At 37.6% G+C, this 24,040-nt stretch overlaps 1 long non-coding RNA gene across 2 annotated transcripts; it reads right to left on the bottom strand.

Annotated features, from left to right (window-relative positions):
• Nucleotides 1-15,658: 15,658 nt before the first annotated feature.
• Nucleotides 15,659-18,691, bottom strand: LOC127085126 (uncharacterized). 2 transcript variants are annotated; one of them, XR_007788953.1, is made up of 5 exons: nucleotides 17,431-18,691; nucleotides 16,743-17,317; nucleotides 16,507-16,588; nucleotides 16,157-16,339; nucleotides 15,659-16,068 (listed from the first exon to the last, which is right to left on the bottom strand). It is a non-coding gene; the product is annotated as an uncharacterized LOC127085126 (long non-coding RNA). The 2 variants fall into 2 exon arrangements; XR_007788952.1 differs by having other exon boundaries at nucleotides 16,507-16,617.
• Nucleotides 18,692-24,040: the final 5,349 nt, after the last annotated feature.

Consider the following 24,040-nt stretch of genomic DNA (forward strand, 5'->3'; position numbering starts at 1 on the left):
AATATCTACTCAAAACATAATTAAAATAAGCTTAATTGCATATTTACTAAATTGTGAGAATAAAAGTGTGTAATTCAATAATAAAATGGTAAAAGGGACCAATAATATTATATGAAAAGTAGTGATAATTGGTCCCTAACAATACGCCAACGTTACCAGATCAGTAGTGGCTCAGTTCATAAGAAAAGGAATCATCTGCCGCTATGGGGTCCCTAACAAGATCATTACTTATAATGGATCTAACCTCAATAACAATATGATGAAGGAATTATGCCAAAGCTTCAAAATAGACCACCACAACTCATCGCCTTATAGGCCTAAGATTAATGGCACTATCGAGGCAGCTAACAAAAATATTAAGAAGATCGTGCAAAAGATGGTGGAAACCTACAAGGATTGGCACGAAACACTCCCATTCGCATTACATGGCTATCACACTTCAATACGCACTTTGTAACACCCTTCTAAAATACCCCAAATATTTAATTAAAATAACAACATATAAATCAGAGTAATCATGCAATTAAGGGTGTCACACATTTATTTCGCACCATTCGTCATACTATTTAGTCATGCTCATTATTTAACTCAAAACATAAAGTATTGCACAATACGCAGCGGATAGAGATCAAATCGATCATTCAAAACATGTAACATACTACATGTAAACTGGTTCAACAAACATCAACAACACAATTAAAATGTCCCCTCCCGATGTTACATCTATCAGAGCATGACCCACTAAGGAGACTACACTAGACTCCAAGCATTAGCTTCTACTCAATCACTGCTCGTTACCTGAAAAATAGTTGTAAGGGTGAGTTCCTCAATCGATATAATAAGCATTATAGAATATAATGTCATGTTAAGTAATTTAACACATTAATCACCCCAATCACATAACACATTCAGTAACGGTACATCGACTCAAACATCATACTCAATACCAATACAACTCATATTCATACTCAATATCAACACAAATACACGTATAATATTGGAATACATCCATTCATATTATACGCCATACATATATTATGCAATGAGACTCCATGCATGCGGTACCGACTCTTCGTGAACATAAAGTTCAACCTCACCGTCCAAATCCAGGCTCGGCTACCAAGCCCACTAGTCCCACTCATTTGAGACCTAGTGACTCACTCACTAATTCCTCACCATGGGAATTAGCTACCACCCCAAATGGGCCATGCTATGCACGCTAATCACCTAGCATGCAAACATCAACAACAGTCCATAACGACTAACTCACTAATTCCTCACCATGGGAATTAGCTACCACCATAAAGGCCACAATATGCGTGCTAATCACCTAGCAATGCAACATCAACCACAATATCCACAATGGACCTATGCTCACACTCTAAGCCATAAAACAGTCCATTCACAAACACATGCATAATATATAAATTCACAACATTATGCATACCATCACACATCATCAACACATGCATCAAAACATCATATTATGTCAAATGATTAATCACAGTATTAGCACACTCTACTAACACCTACACTGCTCAAAACAGCGGGAATTAATCTCTATTACATCATATGCCAACATAGGCCAACCCTCAAATAAGCATACCATCTTTAAATAATAATTTTTCCACTCTGCAACAGTGTTAACCGGTTAACGCCCTGGGTTAACCGGTTAACGCAGCACAAACACGCTTCCTGCCCAAAACTTAACAGTGTTAACCGGTTAACGCCCTGGGTTAACCGGTTAACGCAGACAGAACAGCAATTTCTCAGCAATCACAACAGTGTTAACCGGTTAACGCCCTGGGTTAACCGGTTAACGCAAGCAAAACAGCACATTTTCACAGTTCATAACAGTGTTAACCGGTTAACACCCTGGGTTAACCGGTTAACGCAAGACAGAAAGCTGTTCCTGCGCTAACACAAAGCAGAATGCAGAATTCTCCGCATTTTCCGCCGTTGGAGGACTTCCGGACCTCCGATTCCAATCCCGTAACACGCCACACGTCCAGCAATTTACGACGCACACCATTATCGATTCAATTACAGTTTTTGACACAGTTTATCCAACGTAATTTTCAGCATTCACAATCCCAATTAGGGTCAATTCAACGGTTTATCACTACCCATTACATGCTAACCCATAATACCCATTAAACGACGATAAACCCCCCTTACCTGAGTTAATCCGGCAATCTCTAATCTCCAAGCTTTTCTCTTCTCCAATCTTCTTCCTCTTGCTCTGCCTCTTTGCCCTTTCTCCATTTTCTCAATCGCTTCTCTGTTTCACGTGAAAACTTTCTTTTCCAAATTGAGATTCTTTTTCCTTATTTCCAACTTATATATTTTCCAATAATTATTGTTCCAATAATAATAATAATAATCCAATAATTCCAAATTATTTAATTAAATTAATAAATATAATATTAATTTAAATCAAATAATTATCTTATTATTATCGGGGTGTTACAACTCTCCCCCACTAAAAGAGTTTTCGTCCTCGAAAACATACCTCAAGCGAATAACTCCGGATAAGACTCCTTCATCTGACTCTCCAGTTCCCAAGTCACATTGCCACCTGCTGGTCCTCCCCAAGCTACCTTCACCAAGGCAATCTCTTTACCCCGCAACTGCTTCAACTCTCGATCCTCAATCCTCATAGGTGATGTTTCAACAGTCAGGTTATCTCTCACCTGTACATCATCTATTTGGACTACATGCGACGGATCATGAATGTACCTCCTCAACTGAGACACATGAAAAACCTCATGCAAATTCGCAAGCGACGGCGGTAAAGCGATACGATAGGCTACCTCCCCTATCCTCTCCAAAATCTGATAAGGACCAATATATCGAGGTGTCAACTTCTTCGACTTCAAAGCTCGACCAACACCAGTTATCGGAGTGACACGAAGAAACACATGATCTCCCTCTTGGAATTCAAGTGACTTCCTCCTCTTGTCATGATAACTCTTCTGACGACTCTGAGCAATTCTCATCTTCTCCCGAATCATCTTAATCTTTTCCGTAGTCTGTTGAACAATCTCCGGTCCAACCACAGCACTCTCACCGGACTCATACCAACACAAAGGTGTCCGACATCTCCTACCATACAAAGCTTCAAACGGTGCCATACCAATGCTCGAATGAAAACTATTGTTGTAGGTAAACTCAATCAAAGGTAAGTAACAATCCCAAGCACCTCCCTTTTCCAAAACACAAGCCCTCAAAAGATCTTCCAATGACTGAATCGTCCTCTCAGTCTGACCATCAGTCTGCGGATGATATGCAGAACTCAATCTCAGTTTAGTTCCTAAAGCCTTCTGCAAACTTTCCCAAAATTTCGATGTAAATCTAGGATCTCTGTCCGAAACAATACTCGACGGAATACCATGCAAACTTACAATCTTCTCAATATACAACTCAGCTAGTCTCTCTAACGGATAATCCATTCTGATCGGAATGAAATGAGCCGATTTTGTCAATCTGTCAACAATCACCCAAATAGCTTCAAAATTCTTAATCGTCCTCGGTAAACCCGAAACAAAATCCATACTGATACTATCCCACTTCCACTCTGGAATAGCCAACGGTTGCATTAGCCCAGACGGCTTCTGATGCTCAATCTTTGACTTCTAACAAGTCAAACAAGAATAAACAAAACTCGCAATTTCTCTTTTCATTCCCGGCCACCAAAATAACTTTTTCAAATCATGGTACATCTTCGTAGCTCCAGGATGAATACTCAGGCCACTACGATGTCCTTCCTCAAGAATACTCTTCTTAAGCTTGGTAACATCCGGAATACACACCCGATTGCCAAATTTCAAAACACCATTCTCATCAACTCTGAATTCACCACCTTGACCTTGATTCACTAAAGTCAACTTATCAACCAAAAGCACATCGGATTTCTGACCCTCTCTAATCTCATCCAGAATACCACTCGTTAACTTCAACATTCCCAATTTAACACTATTGTGAGTACTCTCACACACCAAACTCAAGTCTCTAAACTGCTCAATTAAATCCAATTCTTTAACCATTAACATAGACATATGCAATGATTTCCGACTCAATGCATCAGCCACTACGTTTGCTTTACCCGGATGGTAATTCAAACCAAAGTCATAATCCTTCAGAAACTCTAACCATCTCCTCTGTCTCATATTCAGCTCTTTCTGATCAAACAAATACTTTAAACTCTTATGGTCACTGAAAACCTCAAATCTTGACCCGTACAAGTAATGCCTCCATAACTTCAGAACAAATACCACAGCTGCCAACTCTAAATCGTGTGTCGGGTAGTTCCCTTCATGAATCCTCAGTTGTCTCGAAGCATAAGCTATAACCTGCTTATTCTGCATCAACACACCACCCAAACCCAACAATGAAGCATCACAGTAAACCTCAAATGATTCCGACGAACTCGGTAATATCAGAATAGGAGCAGTAGTCAACCTTCTCTTTAACTCTTGGAAACCTTCTTCACATTTTGAGTCCCAAACAAACGCTTGCCCCTTTCTAGTCAACATCGTCAACGGTAATGCCAACTTAGAAAATCCCTCAATGAATTTCCTATAATAACCAGTCAAACCAAGAAAACTCCTTATCTCAGAAACTGACTTCGGAGCTTCCCACTCAGATACCGCTTCTATCTTAGAAGGATCAACAGCAACACCACCTCTTGAAATCACATGACCAACAAAACTAACCTCTTCTAACCAAAATTCACACTTAGATAGTTTAACAAATAACTTCTTTTCGCGTAGAACTTCTAAAACCACTCTCAAATGCTCAGCATGCTCTTCTTCAGATTTCGAATACACCAAAATATCATCAATAAACACCACAACAAACTTGTCTAGGTACGGATGGAAAATCCTATTCATATACTCCATAAATACTCCAGGCGCATTAGTCACACCAAAAGGCATTACAGAATACTCATAATGTCCATACCTTGTTCTGAAAGCAGTCTACTGAATATCCTCAGTTTTCACACATATCTGATGATATCCCGATCTCAAATCTATCTTGCTGAACACACTCGCACCAACCAACTGATCCATCAGATCATCAATCCTCGGAAAAGGGTACCGATTCTTGATCGTTACTTTATTCAGTTGCCTGTAATCCACACACAACCTCATAGTACCTTCTTTCTTCTTAACCAATAACACTGGTGCACCCCACGGTGACACACTCGGACGAATAAATTTCTTATCCAACAGATCTTCCAACTGACTCTTCAATTCAGTTAACTCAACAGCAGACATACGGTACGGAGCCATCGATATCGGTCTAGTACCAGGTACCAAATCAATCGAGAACTCAACTTCACGCTCTGGCGGTAATTCATTCACTTCTTCTGGAAACACATCAGGAAAATCACACACTACAGCTAGATCACCAATCGCCAGTTTATCTTTAGCCTCCAAAGTCGCTAACAGCATAAACAACTCTGCCCCATCTGCTACTGCCTCATTCACCTGCCTCGCTGACAGAAACAAATCCTTTCCTTCCTCAATCTCAGGAAATATCACAGTCTTATCAAAACAGTTGATAGAAACTCGGTTAAACACCAACCAGTTCATACCCAAGATAACATCAATCTGCACTAATGGAAGACACACTAGGTCCATCCCAAAGTCTCTACCAAAAATACTCAAAGGACAATTTAAACAAACTGAAGTAGTAGTCACTGAACCCTTCGCAGGAGTATCAATCACCATGCTTCCATGCATCTCAGATATCTCTAACTTAAGTTCCACAGCACAATCCAAAGATATAAAGGAATGAGTCGCACCTGTGTCAATAATAGCTACAAGAGGAAAGCCATTAATATAACACGTACCTCTGATCAAACGATCATCTGCAGAAGTCTCAGAACCCGATAAGGCAAAGACCTTGCCTCCCGACTGGTTCTCTCTCTTCGGCTTAGGACACTGTGGACTGATATGTCCCACCTCTCCACAGTTGAAACAAGTCACAGTCTTCAACCGGCACTCTGCAGCCAAGTGACCACCTTTTCCACACTTAAAACACTTCTTCTCATTACTGGTATACTCATGGATACGATGTCCAGCCTGACCACATCTGTAACACTTAGCAGGAGCACTAGAGTCTCCCCCACTAGGCCTCTTCATTCCACTCTGCCTCTGGAAACCTTTGCCAGCTGCATACGGTTTTCCACGATCATTCTGATTCTTGCCTTTCCTATCAACCCTCTGCTGATAGCTCTCCGCTCTGGCTTTGGAATCCTGTTCAAAAATCCTGCAACAGTCCACCAAATCAGAAAACACTCTAATCCGCTGATACCCAATAGCCTGCTTGATCTCAAGACGTAACCCGTTCTCAAACTTCACACACTTCGAAAATTCTCCAGCAGCCTCATTATAGGGAGTATAATACTTTGACAGCTCTGTGAACTTAGCAGCATACTCAGTAACAGACCTGTTACCCTGTTTCAATTCCAAGAACTCTATCTCTTTCTTTCCTCTGACATCCTCTGGAAAGTACTTCCTCAGAAATCTCTCTCTGAATACAGCCCAAGTGATCTCAGCATTCCCAGCAGTTTCCAACTCAGCGCGGGTAGCAACCCACCAATCATCTGCTTCCTCTGACAGCATATGCGTACCGAACCTGACCTTCTGGTTATCGGCACACTCAGTCACTCGGAAGATTCTCTCGATCTCCTTCAACCACTTCTGAGCGCCATCTGGATCGTATGCTCCCTTGAACATTGGAGGATTGTTCTTCTGGAACTCACTCAGTTGACGAGCAGCTCCCATTCCCACAACATTCGGATTTCCCCCAAGTACTCCAGCTAGCATACCCAGAGCCTCAGCAATCGCAGCATCGTCTCTACCTCTTCCAGCCATCTCTATTCTGAAAACCCAACAAGCTAAAACAATAAGTACTGATAGGGTTACACAACACCTATCCCGTACAGGGGAAACAGAATAATTACGACTCGACTCGACCAACCAGGCTCTGACACCACTAATGTAACACCCTTCTAAAATACCCCAAATATTTAATTAAAATAACAACATATAAATCAGAGTAATCATGCAATTAAGGGTGTCACACATTTATTTCGCACCATTCGTCATACTATTTAGTCATGCTCATTATTTAACTCAAAACATAAAGTATTGCACAATACGCAGCGGATAGAGATCAAATCGATCATTCAAAACATGTAACATACTACATGTAAACTGGTTCAACAAACATCAACAACACAATTAAAATGTCCCCTCCCGATGTTACATCTATCAGAGCATGACCCACTAAGGAGACTACACTAGACTCCAAGCATTAGCTTCTACTCAATCACTGCTCGTTACCTGAAAAATAGTTGTAAGGGTGAGTTCCTCAATCGATATAATAAGCATTATAGAATATAATGTCATGTTAAGTAATTTAACACATTAATCACCCCAATCACATAACACATTCAGTAACGGTACATCGACTCAAACATCATACTCAATACCAATACAACTCATATTCATACTCAATATCAACACAAATACACGTATAATATTGGAATACATCCATTCATATTATACGCCATACATATATTATGCAATGAGACTCCATGCATGCGGTACCGACTCTTCGTGAACATAAAGTTCAACCTCACCGTCCAAATCCAAGCACGGCTACCAAGCCCACTAGTCCCACTCATTTGAGACCTAGTGACTCACTCACTAATTCCTCACCATGGGAATTAGCTACCACCCCAAATGGGTCATGCTATGCACGCTAATCACCTAGCATGCAAACATCAACAACAGTCCATAACGACTAACTCACTAATTCCTCACCATGGGAATTAGCTACCACCATAAAGGCCACAATATGCGTGCTAATCACCTAGCAATGCAACATCAACCACAATATCCACAATGGACCTATGCTCACACTCTAAGCCATAAAACAGTCCATTCACAAACACATGCATAATATATAAATTCACAACATTATGCATACCATCACACATCATCAACACATGCATCAAAACATCATATTATGTCAAATGATTAATCACAGTATTAGCACACTCTACTAACACCTACACTGCTCAAAACAGCGGGAATTAATCCCTATTACATCATATGCCAACATAGGCCAACCCTCAAATAAGCATACCATCTTTAAATAATAATTTTTCCACTCTGCAACAGTGTTAACCGGTTAACGCCCTGGGTTAACCGGTTAACGCAGCACAAACACGCTTCCTGCCCAAAACTTAACAGTGTTAACCGGTTAACGCCCTGGGTTAACCGGTTAACGCAGACAGAACAGCAATTTCTCAGCAATCACAACAGTGTTAACCGGTTAACGCCCTGGGTTAACCGGTTAACGCAAGCAAAACAGCACATTTTCACAGTTCATAACAGTGTTAACCGGTTAACACCCTGGGTTAACCGGTTAACGCAAGACAGAAAGCTGTTCCTGCGCTAACACAAAGCAGAATGCAGAATTCTCCGCATTTTCCGCCGTTGGAGGACTTCCGGACCTCCGATTCCAATCCCGTAACACGCCACACGTCCAGAAATTTACGACGCACACCATTATCGATTCAATTACAGTTTTTGACACAGTTTATCCAACGTAATTTTCAGCATTCACAATCCCAATTAGGGTCAATTCAACGGTTTATCACTACCCATTACATGCTAACCCATAATACCCATTAAACGACGATAAATCCCCCTTACCTGAGTTAATCCGGCAATCTCTAATCTCCAAGCTTTTCTCTTCTCCAATCTTCTTCCTCTTGCTCTGCCTCTTTGCCCTTTCTCCACTTTCTCAATCGCTTCTCTGTTTCACGTGAAAACTTTCTTTTCCAAATTGAGATTCTTTTTCCTTATTTCCAACTTATATATTTTCCAATAATTATTATTCCAATAATAATAATAATAATCCAATAATTCCAAATTATTTAATTAAATTAATAAATATAATATTAATTTAAATCAAATAATTATCTTATTATTATCGGGGTGTTACACACTTCCACTGGGGAAACTCCTTTCTCTCTCGTGTATGGAATGGATGAAGTCTTACCAGTTGAAGTAGAGACTCCTTCCTTGAGGATTTTGACCAACGTCAAGCTCGTTGAAATCGGGTGGGTACAAGCCAAATTTGACCAACTGAACCTCATTGATGAAAAGTGCTTGGTAGCCATTTGTCACGACCAACTTTATCAAAAACGCATCAAGAAGGCACACGACAAGAAGGTCTTCCCCTGCAACATCAAAGTTGGAGACCTTGTATTGAGAAAGATTCTGCCCACGCACACTGACCTAAGGGGAAAATGGGCGCCGAATTATGAAGGCCCATATGTTGTAAGAAAGGTATTCTCTGTAGGAGCCTTGATCCTTGCAACTATGGATGATGAAGATCTCTCATCCCCTATTGTCGCGGTGAGAATCGGAGACCAAGCTATTGGATTAACTTGACTCTCAAAACATTGATATCCCCACCGAACTTTTATTTATCCAAAGGAAGGGGAAATGATTCAAAATAAACCCAAAATAAACATGCATAGCAAATAGTAAAACTAGGAGCAAAACGAGTAGAGATCGAAGGTACGGGGGTTGGTTATGCAAAGGGAAGGTATTAGCACCCGAAACATCTATAATACTCTACAGGAACCTTTTGATTTTATCTATGTTTTTAAGAGTTGTTTGCATTTTTTATGGGATAAAAAAAGGGGTAAAAAAAGGTTTTGGAAAGTGTTACTTGACTAAAGGTAAGTCAAAGTTTGAGTTGAGATGCTTCATGTGTACTAAAACATTTGTAATTGAATGATCCATTGACTAAAAGTAAGTCAAGGGATGTGTTTGAAATGCTTCATGTGTACTAAAGCATTTTCAAGTGTAGTTGAAAGATTCATTGACTAAAGGTAAGTCAAGGTTTTAATGGGTGTTTTAGTTTGAAAAAGGGGTAGGGTTAATGCATGAATGGACAAATAAAGTCAACAAACAAACAAACAATATATGACTAAGAAGTCAACATAAGATCCTTTCCCTTGGATTTAGGTACATAAAGATACATAAATTGGTAAGCCATAAACACGCTACTTACATGTTTTTGAAGTATGATGATCATAAACAAGACATGACAAATGTTTACATAACACCACAAGAGATAACACATGAACAAGTATGAGATACGTATTCAATCATCGTGGGAGTTTATAAAGGAAATACTTGAATGAAGTGATAAACAATTACAAGATATGGATATAACATCACAAATTGGGATAAAATTACAAAACATGGTTTAAACAAGTGTACATTACTCGACACAAGGGTATCAAACCACATAAGACAAGTATCATAATCAAGACATATGGTTGTCAAGTCAAGTTGTGACAAGAGAAGGATATTCAAACATGGATCATATGAACATGGTATTGACAAAGTAAAATCCTAAGTGGATCACTATGCATATAAGTTAAACAAGAGGCAAGAGCATGTTAGGGACAAGTTTAGACCTAAACCCTAATCATGGCATGAATAACAAAAAAGCAAGTGGAAACCCTAATAATCTCCTAACCATTCATTCAAACATGTTTTCAAGGTGAATCAATTGATACATTGTATGAAGATAATCAAGTTAAAACATGTTAAGGATAACAATCAACACTTGAAAGAGTGTTCTATGATCATACAAACATTCAACAACAAGAAAAAACAAGAGATGAACCAAAGGAGTTGATTATGATCCTTAAAAAAAACTAAAAATAGAACATGTTTTCCATCCAATCAAAAGTGGTGAAATAAATAATCTTTTTGGGATTTTTTGGTGTCATCATAAAATAGACATTCTCATGAACACATGGAAAAAAGAATGGGTTAAAAATGTTAAGGGATCATGAAGTTATGGGTATTTTAAGTTATGAAGAAAAATGAACATTTAACAAGTGGGAAAAAATAAACATTACACTGGCCAGGTCCGAACCCACGTCCTTGGAGTTCCATGTACTATTTGTAAAAAATAAAAACCAAAGTTTGAGGCCAAGGAGAATTGAACCCTAGACCTTTTGGTTACAAGTGACTTTGGACACACACTTCTACCAGTGGGGTGGCTATACATCCATTAATTAAAATGCAAACAATTGTATATATTATATAACACGTTTCCTTAGACTTTTTTCAATGCCAACTCAGCATCATCTTCAACCTCTCTCTCTTATTTTCATTTTTTTTCTTCCATTTTTTTTCAAATCTTCCATCAATCATATCTCTCTCATTTCTGAATCATTTTTCATGAAATAAAGATCAAAATTGTTTAGAAAAATGTAAGGAACACAATGGTATGATAGGTTTGAGCTAATACTCAAAGATGAAGATGCACGAAGGCAAAAACCAGAACAGAAACTTTAGGTTTCATGCAACTTAAATTCACATAAATCACATAAACATAATAAATGCTACATGTTTGCTTTAAAAATCAAAATGAAACGAAGTATGTATGATGAGTTTCAAAGTGCAAGAATATACCTATTGGAGCAAGGTCCAATTCCTCTTCAACACTACTTCTAGCTACTGTTTGATGCTTCTCCTAATGCTTATGAGTTCCCAGAAGATTATTAGAACCTTTGGTTTGCAGAATGCACGAGCCAAATGAGAGAATGAAGGTTAAGGTTGAAAAGCTATCAAGAATGAAGTTTTTTTGGAAAGCTTGGTGTGTGGATAGATAATTATTTGTCCTCTATTTATAGGGATCCTTAAGGGTTAAAGAAGCCTCAAATATCATAAAATAGTCATGGCTTGTACTTCATTGCTTGCTTGGTTGGTTCTTGAACAATTCTACAAGTGGGAAGCATGGTAAAAGAAAGGAGTTCATGGAGTGTTTTGTATTGTCCTTGATGAAGCATATGGGTTGACTTGAGGCTTGGAGTTGGTATGTATCAGATCCAAGTCCATTTGGGAGCTCAATGGTACTTCTTGTTTGATCAAAGATACTTTATGCAACAAACGGAATAATTCATTGTGTATTGGTTTAGTTGCTTGGATAATAGCTCAAACGTGGATGAAATATTATGATTATGGGGGATTTAGAAGAAATAAGTACATGTACTTGTGGATTTGTTTGGATTTGTAATGTACTTTGGCTTGGAATTTGACCTATGAATCATTCCATGAGGCTATCTTCCCAAATTGGATTCTCTTAGCTCAAGCATGGGAATTTCTTGATCTTTGACATTTTGGAAAGATGGAATCATGATATACAACTTTCATGTTGATCACTTTGCTTGAATCAGTTGGGATCTTGGTGAAACATTGGCATAAAGTTGGTCACTTGACTAGGTCAGCATGCTGAAAATTTCACCAAGTGTTTTACCACTTGACAAACAAATGAATCATCCACTTCATGTCCCCATATCTCCTTATTCGTTCATTTTTTGAGGTTTCATAACCTATGAAAAAGTTAAAGTATGAAGCAAGGTATTTAATCTGATCATTGGAGCAAAGAAATGGTGGCTTGGATCACAAGTTATGGCCTCGGAAAGTTGGGTACTTGGACATGATTTTTAGGGACTTAGTAAAAATTTCAAATTCTCCATCTTTGCCCTTTTTGAAAGTAACCTTGATTTTCTTGACTAAACTTGATCAAATGACTTCAATGATCATATTTTCATAATCCTTGACTTGAAAAGTCCATAGTTGACCAAAAATCTTAAAAGTCAAACTTTGACTTTTTCATCAGTTGTGTTCAAACTTTCATCTGTTTATGAACCTAACCTCTTGAGCCATATGAATTGTATGAGTAGGTTATGAGGACACATTTGAATACCTTGGATCATGCCCTAAGCCATAGGATCATGCTTTGGTCAAAGAGCCAACATTAAGCCGACTTTAACCAAAACCCTAATTTGGAGTGTCAAATGAATTGTGCCTTGATGAACTTGAATTAAGGTGAGTACAAACATTGATTATTGATGGAGGGAGACTCTTGATCACCTTGATATATCTATGATCCTATTAAGCCTTGATTGATCCATCCCTTTCACTTTTTGATTCCCAAAACCCTAACTTGCAAACAAAGCAAAGCAAGACATATATATTTTTTTTGTATTTTTGTGGGGTTAGCAAAGCATAAGGATATACACAAAAGTATTTGATGACCTTGATTTTATGAAAATGATACAAATGATAAGGAATCTTAGGGGTGAAAATTAGGGTATTATAGTTACCCCTTTTTAAGTTTCCTCCATCTGGAGATATGAAGGTTGAAATCTTCATCTCGACGAGATTGGATGGACTTGAATATTAAAATGCACAATTTTTGACCCTAAGATACCGCAATGTTGCTTATGATATGGTGTGAATGCAATACTCTGAATTCTGTGGGTTATGATGCAACATGAGACACACTACTGATGGAGAAACCAAGTAGAGAAGAGGGACTAACACCAGGGAATAACACCAAAGGCTACCAAACTAGGGAAAGTGTTTAAATTACTGGGGGTAAAATTAACACTCCACCGGGGAATGAGAATGTAAGTTCTTATAATTGAATGAGAACCAACTTCCAATATGGGAAAAAAGTTCCAGTTTCTTCTTTAATAGACTTTCATTTGAGAAAAGGGTGATCACTAAATAGGAGATGGGAACCAATGACTCCCCCAGGGATCTTCAAAACTAATTGCTCAGGTAAAGAGAAAATAACATCATCTGAAAGGAATCTCGTCAAACTTCTTGAGCGAGAATTTTGAGGAGAGATAGCCATTTGAATGAGGATGATTTATGATAACAGGCTTACTGGGGAAATTACCATTAGTTATTTTTAACTTCACTCTAGGGAAGCAAAAGTGATAATATTTGACAACTTCTCTGACGGGATTATTCTGGAGAGATATCCATTTGACGGAAGAGTAATTGATATGTTGATAAACTTCAACTGGGGAATGGACAAACTTCTCGGAGAAGAGACTACCATCTGTCGTTGGATAATAAATTTCAACCATGATTCAGGTTGTATGCCACAAAGTGGGTTTCCATTTCTTCTTTAATCAAGTATTTCACTTGAAAAGGATAAATAAACTTCAACAAACTATTCGGGTTGTATGCCTCGAATGAGTCTCTGTTTTTTCTTTAATCAAGACTTCCTCTTGAAAAAGGTGAAAGAGCTCCAACAAACTTCTTTGACAAGAATTTTCCAAAGAGATAGCCATTTGGTGAAAGGACCTCACTGGGGATTGACAAACTTCTCGAAAAATACTTCTATTTGTCGTTCAAAAAGAAACAAGCTTCTCAAATAAAGAGACCGCCACTTGTTGTCGGATAAATTTCCACGCGATTCGGGTTATATGCCACGAATGGGTTTCAATTTCTTCTTTAATCATGTCTTCCACTTGAAAAGGGTAAGTAAACTTTAACAAATGATTTGGGTTGTATACCACGAACGGGTCTCGGTTTCTTCTTTAATCAAGTATTCCACTTGAAAAGGGTGAAAGAGTTCCAACAAACTTCTCTGACAGGAATTTTTCGCAGAGATAACCATTTGATGGAAGAATAAGGAAGTTGATATGTGTGCTAACTTCACTGGGAAGAGACAAACTTATCGGAAAAGAGACTTCCATTTGTCATTCGAAACAAAAATCCGGGAACAAAACAAGCTTCTTAAATAAAGATACTTCCCTTGTTGTTAGGTAGAGATTTCAAAGAAAGTGTTACAAGAATACCGATGGGGACCTAAATTCATCTTTGATGGGAAACCATAAACAAGTTTTCTTCACGGGGGATCGAAGTATTTGAAGGTAAAAAATAAATGTACCATCAATTTAGGTTCTTACAGCCTAGAGAGATTCAGTATCAGACCTGTTAGATCTCAGGTTCAATCCAGGAATAAACTGGAGAGGGATAGTCAAACAAGACTCTTCTCAGTGAGGAATGATCTCAAACCAGGGATTTATCCTATCCAAGTATGGAAAGGAGAGCTAAAGCAAAATCTTCCACGAGGAATAAACTCAATGGGGATTTAGAAAGGGTATACACTTTCTGCTTAAGGTCGATAACTCTACTGAAGAGAGGAAATATATATCACTTGGGGGATAAACGCAACCAAGTTAAGTAAAGCAACATAGGGGATGACATATGAATATGAACTATGAATTTAATTACGTATGATGTATATGCATGCGTGAATGCGTGTCATGCTTATTGTCATACCCCAATTTCGTCCGGGCATATTTAAATTTTCATAGAATTAATTTCATTTTTTATTCTTGCATCATATGCATAACAAATCATACATTCCAAGTTCATACCAAATTCCTTCATTTACAAAGATCTCATGCAATTAGCTATTAGGTTACATTCCATTGTTCATTACATGAAAAGCTATAAAATTCGGAAATGATAATGAGGTGTTGACTTTTGTCAATTGTGGACCTTTTGGTTAACCGGTTGACCAAGGTCAACCCTTTAGCTAAAAAAAACATTTTAGTCATTTTCATGTTCCTTTTCAAATCTTTTTAAACCATAAGCATTCATTATTTTTTTTGAAGCTTGATCATTATAGTATTAATCCAATATTTCTTACACTTCCATACACAAGGTAATACAAACCATGTTCATTTCAAAAGCCAAAACTGTATTACATAAATTATTATAACCAAAACACATAAACCTTGTCCATTCTCATTACAACCAAAAACCAACTCACATGCTGACATACACAATACAATGACCAAAGTACATGACCTAAGCATCAGTACATCATATACAAAACCATGCCTCAAATTCACAACAGGCATATGCAATCCGATTGGCAAAGGAAAGGCAACTGCTTCAGGAAGCCAACCTGTTGAGAAAGTTAATCAAAACACACAAATGATGCAGGGGCAAGCTTTATGTTTTGGATCTGGTATAGATCCAAGCGAACCACCCAAGCCACCGGTTTCCCCGTATATTTCAGGTCATATAGCTACACCAGCACAGCCTGCTGCCGTTGCTCCCAACCATCACCAACTGCAGGTGCATTTTGAGTTATTAAATGCATCTTAACCTGATTCACTTAAAATTGATCAAGGTCCTGGAAATAGTGCTTCTCAAGTTAGTACAAGCACCTCAATATCTCAAGGATCTATGGATTTAATTAGTGTGTTAGCAATTGCTCATACCGCGTTTTCTGAGTGGAAATCATCAGAACCACCATTTGGTTCCCCCATGCCCAATCCAGCTAGTCAAGTGAGCATTGTGGAGGGCACATCTGTTGGAAATTTAGCTGCAATTGAGTTGGATTATTAATCAAGGGCAGGGCCCACGACAGTCGTCGGCTAAATTGCTTTCTACTGCAGCATAATCTAGAAATGCATAACATAAAATTAAAACATGAACATGCCATCTAAACAATGTTCAGGGTAAATGCAACCAAAACCTGCAGCAGGTTACCAACACGGATTGAATACACCGGTAACATCATCATACAAAACAATCAAATACATGGTTTAAACTCTGTAGGCGATGATACCTGCAGCATTTGTCAATCTTCTTGGAGGATTGCCGCCAGATAGTACCACAGGCTTACCAATAGGAATGAGATAATCAGTACTCTACAACACATCAGTGGTAACATCAAAATCTGCGGTAAGTCGTATACCAGATCAAACTCAAAAGTACCAAGCAACAACACAAATTCATGCTACAAAGGTACATGGATTCTGAAAGTACAGGAACGTTTAGGTTGTGCAGTTTTTAAATAGATACCTCTGACTCATCCAAATAGCAGACGAAATTGCTTCAACCTAATGGGGGCCTTTCCTGCAAGTTATCCGAAGAACAGGAATGCATAATGAGCTAATAAGTTCACTCTTCTCAAATACCACTTTCAAAAATAAACTTAAGCTTGCAAGAGGAGATCCATTCAGTACTGTTGAACCTGCAAACTAATTTCACAAGTGCAACCTGCAAAATCAAGTGTGTGAGTAAAGGTTACATAATAGTAATTCATACACACAAACATGTACAATCCAGCAGCATGAACAATTGACTTGATGAGAGCCAAGAGATCAAGCCAAAGTAAATAAAAACAAACACCGGCAATGCATACAGAAAGTTGGATTTTCAACCAAAATCAAGAAGCTAACAAGTAAAGTTTCACAGGGGAAATTCAACCGAAATTCTTCTCAAAAACAAATCCAAGCCTCGGAAAGCGGACGAATGCTAACGTCCACCATCGTTTTCACCCTTCTTAGATGCTCACACTCTAATCTCAATTCAAAACGTAAGCCGCTTCACAACCAAGGCAGAGAATAAGGACTTGTCATGCCGCCAATGAGATCCTGCGTTCAACAAACAACAAGCATAACGTGACAACAAGCAGTGAGATTTTCTCCTATGGGACCACATGTTCTAGAAGGATTTGAGATTACACTACAGAGAGAGAGATTCTTACCTGTCACGTATTTGGTCCCCACCAAATCTGGGAATGATCCAATTCTAACCGAATAATTATGCAATCCGAGCCAGCTTATACTCAGAGGGACCACAAACTTCGCCTATAAAAGGATGCGTCGAATCATTGGGAAGGAAAAAGAACAAATATACTGTTACCTTGCCGAAATCCCACTTCAACCATACCCCGTCTGTTCAAACCCTCCGATCTACTTCCCACACACAGAACCATCACCATCTCCTTTTTCTTCTTCAATCGACCATCAACCACTCACCACCGCTAACGACACAACCCCTCATAAACATTCCGCCGTCAAACCCTCGCCACCATCACCTTCAAACCACGCGACCTTTTTTCTCTCTGATCTACCACCACGAAACCCTCACCGAAAATCTCCTTCCACAACCCACTCCAAATGACCGGCCACTGAACCGAATACATCCGCTAGCTCCCTCCGTTCGTCAACCATCTCCATTTCACAACCGCACCTCACCTCTCAAACCCTCAACGACCGTCTCCTCCGGCTTCAACCGTCACTATTAAACCTCGTTGTTCTTTACCGCCATCACTTCGCTTCACCGCCGTTAGATCCATACAAAAACCTAACAACTTCTGCAAAAAAAACCAACCACCTACTTCCTTCCACCCCCAACAGCTACAACCGCCAGCAAACCCGACTCATTATAATGCTTGAATAAGTTTTTTGGTACATAACCTCCCCATATCTAAACCGAATCATCCATGTCAACAAATGTTGCAACTCAACCATCACCAGTAGCTATACAGTACAAATTTTGAAACTTCATCATCACCATCTTTGCGCTGAGTTTCGTGGCCGACGATGCATCATCATGAAGGCGGAGACGATCATGACATGGACGATGCAGGGGAAGTTAACATAAGTGTGAAAGTTGCGAACAACGTGATTTAGAAGTGGGTTTTGAAGCGATCCATTGAGTGATTTGTTCTGCTGGGGATGTGTAGGTACTGAAGCGATGGATAAGGTGATCCAGCTCTAAAAACTCCTTGCCTATTCTGATTGGTTGAGAAAATCTTGTGCTAAACTTTTTTTTCTTTTCTTCTTTATGCATTTTTTAATAGGGATTAATTACATGATTAGTATAGTTAGTGAGTTTTGATAATTGGATTGTGTTTTGGGCCTGACCCAATTAATGGTTTGGGTACCATCACCCTCCTGTGCTTTGCTTGCACCCCTCCTGCTATTGGTTTATTACTAATTTTAATTTATCTCCTTATTTAATTGGACTTATTTTTGACTCGCGGATTCGACAATTTCATGTCAATATACCGCTCAATTTTCAATACAGTAATATAATATTTGCCACATTAGGATTTTTGCGAATGATATTAGGTATGTTGTCATCTCGTGAAAATTGGTTTGAGCACATTGTGGTTCACTTACTTCGATCAATTTTTTTAATTAAATTAATTGATTAATCAAGATTTATTTAAATTAGTTAATCCTAATAATTAATTTTAACCATCTCGAATATTTGGTTTAAATCAAATATATTTGATAATTATTTCTGACTATTTTAGATAAGTGATTTAATCGAATTTTAATTATCACTTCACATCATTTCGTTCCATTTTGTCATCAATACAAAACCATGATTCAAACCACAAATAAATCATCCAATTCTCGATTTAACATCGAGCCTATTTTTTTAAACACCCTTGTGCGTTGATTGCTCTTAGCATCGCCATCAACCTCACATAGCTTACTCTTGGGCTTTCTTACAATGAGACTTATTCGGTTATTGATCGATCGAGTAGATGAACAATACACTAAATAAAATTCATTTCATTCATAAACATGAATTCAAACCATTTTCCAAACCGTTTAACTTCTTAAGATTTTTCTCTTTCAAACATAAATTTTGGGATGAAAAAGATATAGGAAGCGTTCGCTTCAGTATTTCTCAAGCACTTGAATAATTGGCGTACGCCATATTGCTCGAGTTCTTGTCACCCGATTAAACCTTAATCATACACATTCAAATCACATTTTCTAAATCAACTACAAATTCTACAACCATTTGATTCTAAATTTCCGATAATAAAAGGATAGGAGGCGTTCGCCTCACTATCTTTCGATTATTCGAATAATTGGCGTACGCCATATTGCTCGAATCTTCGTCATCAAATCAAAACCACAATCGAATAAATTCAAATCACCTTTTATATAGAATACAATTTCACAAAAATAAACTATATAACTTAAACCTCAATTAGAGAATGGGAGGCGTTCGCCTCGCCATTCCTTGATTATTTGAATAATTGGCGTACGCCACATTGCTCAAATTATCGATCCAAACCTACCAAAATTCAAACTATTTTCGCAAATCAAATACGACGTCTAAAAACATATCTTTTACAATTTAAACCTCGAATGATAAAAGATGGGAGGCGTTCGCCTCGCCATCTCTCGATTATTTGAATAATTGGCGTTCACCATATTGCACAAATTATCGACTTCCGATTAACACATGCTAAATAAACTTGGATAAGGGAATAGGTGGCGCTTGCCTCATTATTCTTTGAATAAGCAAGTAGGAGGTGTACGCCTCACTACCGTGCATATTCAACATCCGCAAACAAAACTTTCAAAATAATCGAACAAAAAAGGAGTAGAAGGTGTTTTCCTTATTATTCCTCGAAATAATTGGACGATTGGTGTGTGTAAGACCCCAATTTTGTCCCTAAAATCCCTCATGGCATCATAACATTGCATTTGCATTGCCTCAAGGATCATAAGCCTCTTGGTTCCCTTTGCCTTTGGATGGGATCCCTTGTGAATGGTTTGAGATCACCAAACATGCTTGAATTATATATTATTGCTTTTCTCATTTTTTTATTAACCAAAAGCACAAAAATATGTCATTAACATCTTTTGTTTGTAGCTTGAGCAATCACAAGGTCCAAAGCATCTAGGAGATCTTTTGTGCAATGATAAGGTCAAGAGAAGATGATAGCAAGCATGGTAATGGTTCCCAAAACTCTCCTCCATCAAATATGCCTCCCTAGTATCTCAATTCATCATTTTGATCAAAGCAAGTCAAAGGGTTTGAGGTTTGTTCCCAAAGAAACCCTAATTCTTTTGTGCACCACAATGCCTTGCTCTTGAAGCAACCTCAGCCCATGGTCAAATACAATCAAGGGAAGTTCTTTAATTCATCATGTCATGCATATTTGAACTTATTTGAGTGTCCTCAATCATCAATTCATCAAGATATGAGTTGTGGATTTGAGAAGTTGATCAGTCAATTCATCTGACTATTTTGAAATGCACTGAGACCTAACTTTTTATGTGTTGGTCAATTAGAGATGATTCCAAAATAAAAAATGTTCTTAAGGACAATATGAACAACTTTCATGTTCATCAAAAATTGATTTGAAGCTTGGAAGGTCATCTCCCATTCCAATTTCATGCACACGGATTGAATCATCTTTTCCTTGCCACTCCCTCTATAAATAGAAGCTCTATTCCATTCAAATTTCAACCCTGATTCAATCTGAAATGCTGCAGAAATCAAAACCTAGCCATCACTAAAGGAATTTCTACTTTCTTCTAAAAAATTCAGATCTGAATTTCAACTACCTTGGTTGATTTTCAGACCTATAATTCCTCAGCCTTGCTTCCTTTTCATCACTAGATCTCATTGCAAGCTTTGGATGTGAAGGATCGTGCTTACCACACCTGCATTTCAAAGGTGGATATCAGAACTTTTTCTCTTCGAAACTCTTTGGTCCTTGCTTATTTCTTGAGTTCCTTGGTTTGGCTGAAGTCCTTTCAATAGAGGCATCTGATTTGTGCTTTCAATTTTGTAAAAACATGAAGTTCATGATGAACACCATCGAGCTTTCATCTCTGATTTCTCCCTTAATAGAAATCTAAAGTGTAAATGAATGGTATAGGAGTGATGTACATCACTTCCTCTTTCGATTGATGCCTAGATCGTTCATTTTGGTTTCCATTTTTTGTTCTGCAAATTTTTGAAGTGGCCGGAGAAGACGGTGGTGCTTGCCACCGTCTGGTCTCCAAATTGGATCTGAGCCGTCCATCTCAGTTTCCAGATCTAATCTCATCCACACATTGTTATGACTTCCAATAATGCACCATGTGATTCAGTTGACTAAGGACCTTGGTGGAAGCGCGCTCAGAGGCCGTGTGATGCGCCGGCTCAATTAATGAGCCATCATCCAACGCTTCTCCTTTTTTCCAATTTTTAATTTTTGATTTCTATTTTCTTTATTTCTTTTAATTCACTTTAATTTCAAAAATCAACATCTTCTTCATTTTAAATCCAAAAAATATGGGACCAATTGCATTCTTCTTCAAATAATTTCTAGTTTCTAATTTTGATTTTTAATATTTTTTATTTCATCATTTGATATTTTTTGTGAATTTTCTCTTTACTGGTTGTTTTTAATTCATTTTAAATAGTTTTTGATATTCAAAAAATACAAAAAAAAATTCCTAACTTATTTGAATGATGATGGATCTATGAAAAATATTCTCATCAATTTTTTTATTGATTTGAGATTTATTTGAGATTTTAGTTCAATTAGGTTATTTTTATTCATTTTTAATTGATAAAAAATAGTTTCTGACTTTTAAAAATGCAGTTTTTTTTTTGTCAAACTTAGTTTGATCTTGTTGAACTTGAGATAAATCACTTGGACCTCTCAAGGTTGATTTGAAGTGATTTTGAAGTTTGACCTTTCTTTTATTTTTAATTCAAGTTTATTTTTATATTGAAAATGCCAAAAATATTATGCTTATTGTTTGATCTCCAATCTTCATCTCATTTTTGATTTCTCATTGTTTGACTTTGACTTTCAATGTCATTTGGTCAATACATATGGATTGGTACATCTTATTTCATCTTATGCATTTTGATCTTTCCATTTTCCTTATCCATTCTTCATCTCCTTCTTCTTCTTCTTCTTTCCCTTTGATCAATGAGTTGAAGGTTGATAAGTTAGCATTGATTAGGGAGACTTAATCTTCCTTGATTCAAATCTAATTCATCTTGATCAATTGATCAAGTGAATGGCTTTGCATTAAGGATAGGTTGTTTTCTAAATCATGCAAAAGGCTTAAACAAATACAAGATCAATTCTCTTTTCCTTTTTGGCATGGCAAGTTGTTGGAACTTGGTTCACTAATCAAGACTTCTAACTTGTGTTGTTGCCTACATTATTATTGACCGGCCTCAGATAGTTGTGACTTCTACATAAGTACAATTACGATTGCTTAACATAGCGCTAAATTTGCCTTATGGCACACTAACTACTAACACTAACCATTAACAATTAACATTTACTTTTTGCTCTTTACTTTTATGCAATTTACTATTCTTATACATATTATCCATTTGCTTTTCCCTTTTGCTCACTTGAGCACATGTTTATGTTAATGCCATTTGCCTTTTGCTCATTTGAGCACATATTTGTATATATATTATTGTGCTTGTGTTTTGTTTTGATTGTTGTGGACCAAATACAAAAATGGACAAAATGGACTTAGACTTTAGGACTTTCCCTATGCAAACTTGGAGTCAAAGAGCAACTAGGCATTGAGCTTTTAGAATGCTTAAGCTTGAAGATGAACATTGAAAGGACCATATTCTAAACTCACTCTTGTCCATTCTTGATTTAATTCATGGAACTTTTAATGTGTGTGCTTTTGTGCTAGGGGATTCTATGAGAGCTTAAATTGAAGGACCATTGCCATGTTCATCCAAAGTGAAAGACACAAGATACATTGAGGATCTCTTAAGAGACTTGTTTGATTGCTTGAGCTTACTATTATTGTGATAGCTTATTCCAAAGGATGGGAGCTACTTGGATCATCCATATGATCTCAAGAGAGGAACTCCATTGTGGTTTTGTTTCTTTATCCCTCACCTTTTGCTTTGCTTAGGGCTTTAGCCCTTCTTCTTCTTCTCTCCACTCTAACCCAAGCCAAAACTTTTGTGCAAACATCTAACACTTGTTCTCAACATTAGAAACCTAAGCCTTATGCTTTTGATTTCCAACTTTCTTTTCTTAATACTTATTTTGAATTGAATCCTTAAATCAACTTTGACCATATCTTGTACATACTTTTCATTGGTAAATATAACCCATTCAAATGTCTTTTTGTGGTTTCAAGGGCCACTTTCTAATCAAAACTTTTTTCATAACCTTTAGCTATTAGGTTTGAGTTATCTTTGTGGTAGATGTAATAGTCACCTATATCCTTAGTGATGGACAATGAGTCTTCCATGCTTATTATAGGGTTAACCCCTCACTAGCATGTTGAAGCTATCCTCACATGGTGGATTTGTGGTTTTAGGTTGAGTTTTCTCCCTTTGATAACAAAAGACCTTAAGGCTTTTGGATCAATCAATTCACCAACTCATTTTGAGATTTTTACCCCGAACTACGAGGTTTTGATCCTAATCTTTTTTAAGATGGTACGTAGGCAATGGGTTTACCCATCCAAACACAAAATGTAAATAAACTTGTATATTCTTTTCTCATCTCTTCAATCGTGTTTGCACAAACAAATTTTTCACAAAAACAACAACCTTTACAACAA

The sequence above is a fragment of the Lathyrus oleraceus genome, chromosome 5 (genome assembly GCF_024323335.1).
Source record: "Lathyrus oleraceus cultivar Zhongwan6 chromosome 5, CAAS_Psat_ZW6_1.0, whole genome shotgun sequence".
Classification (NCBI taxonomy): Eukaryota; Viridiplantae; Streptophyta; class Magnoliopsida; order Fabales; family Fabaceae; genus Lathyrus; species Lathyrus oleraceus.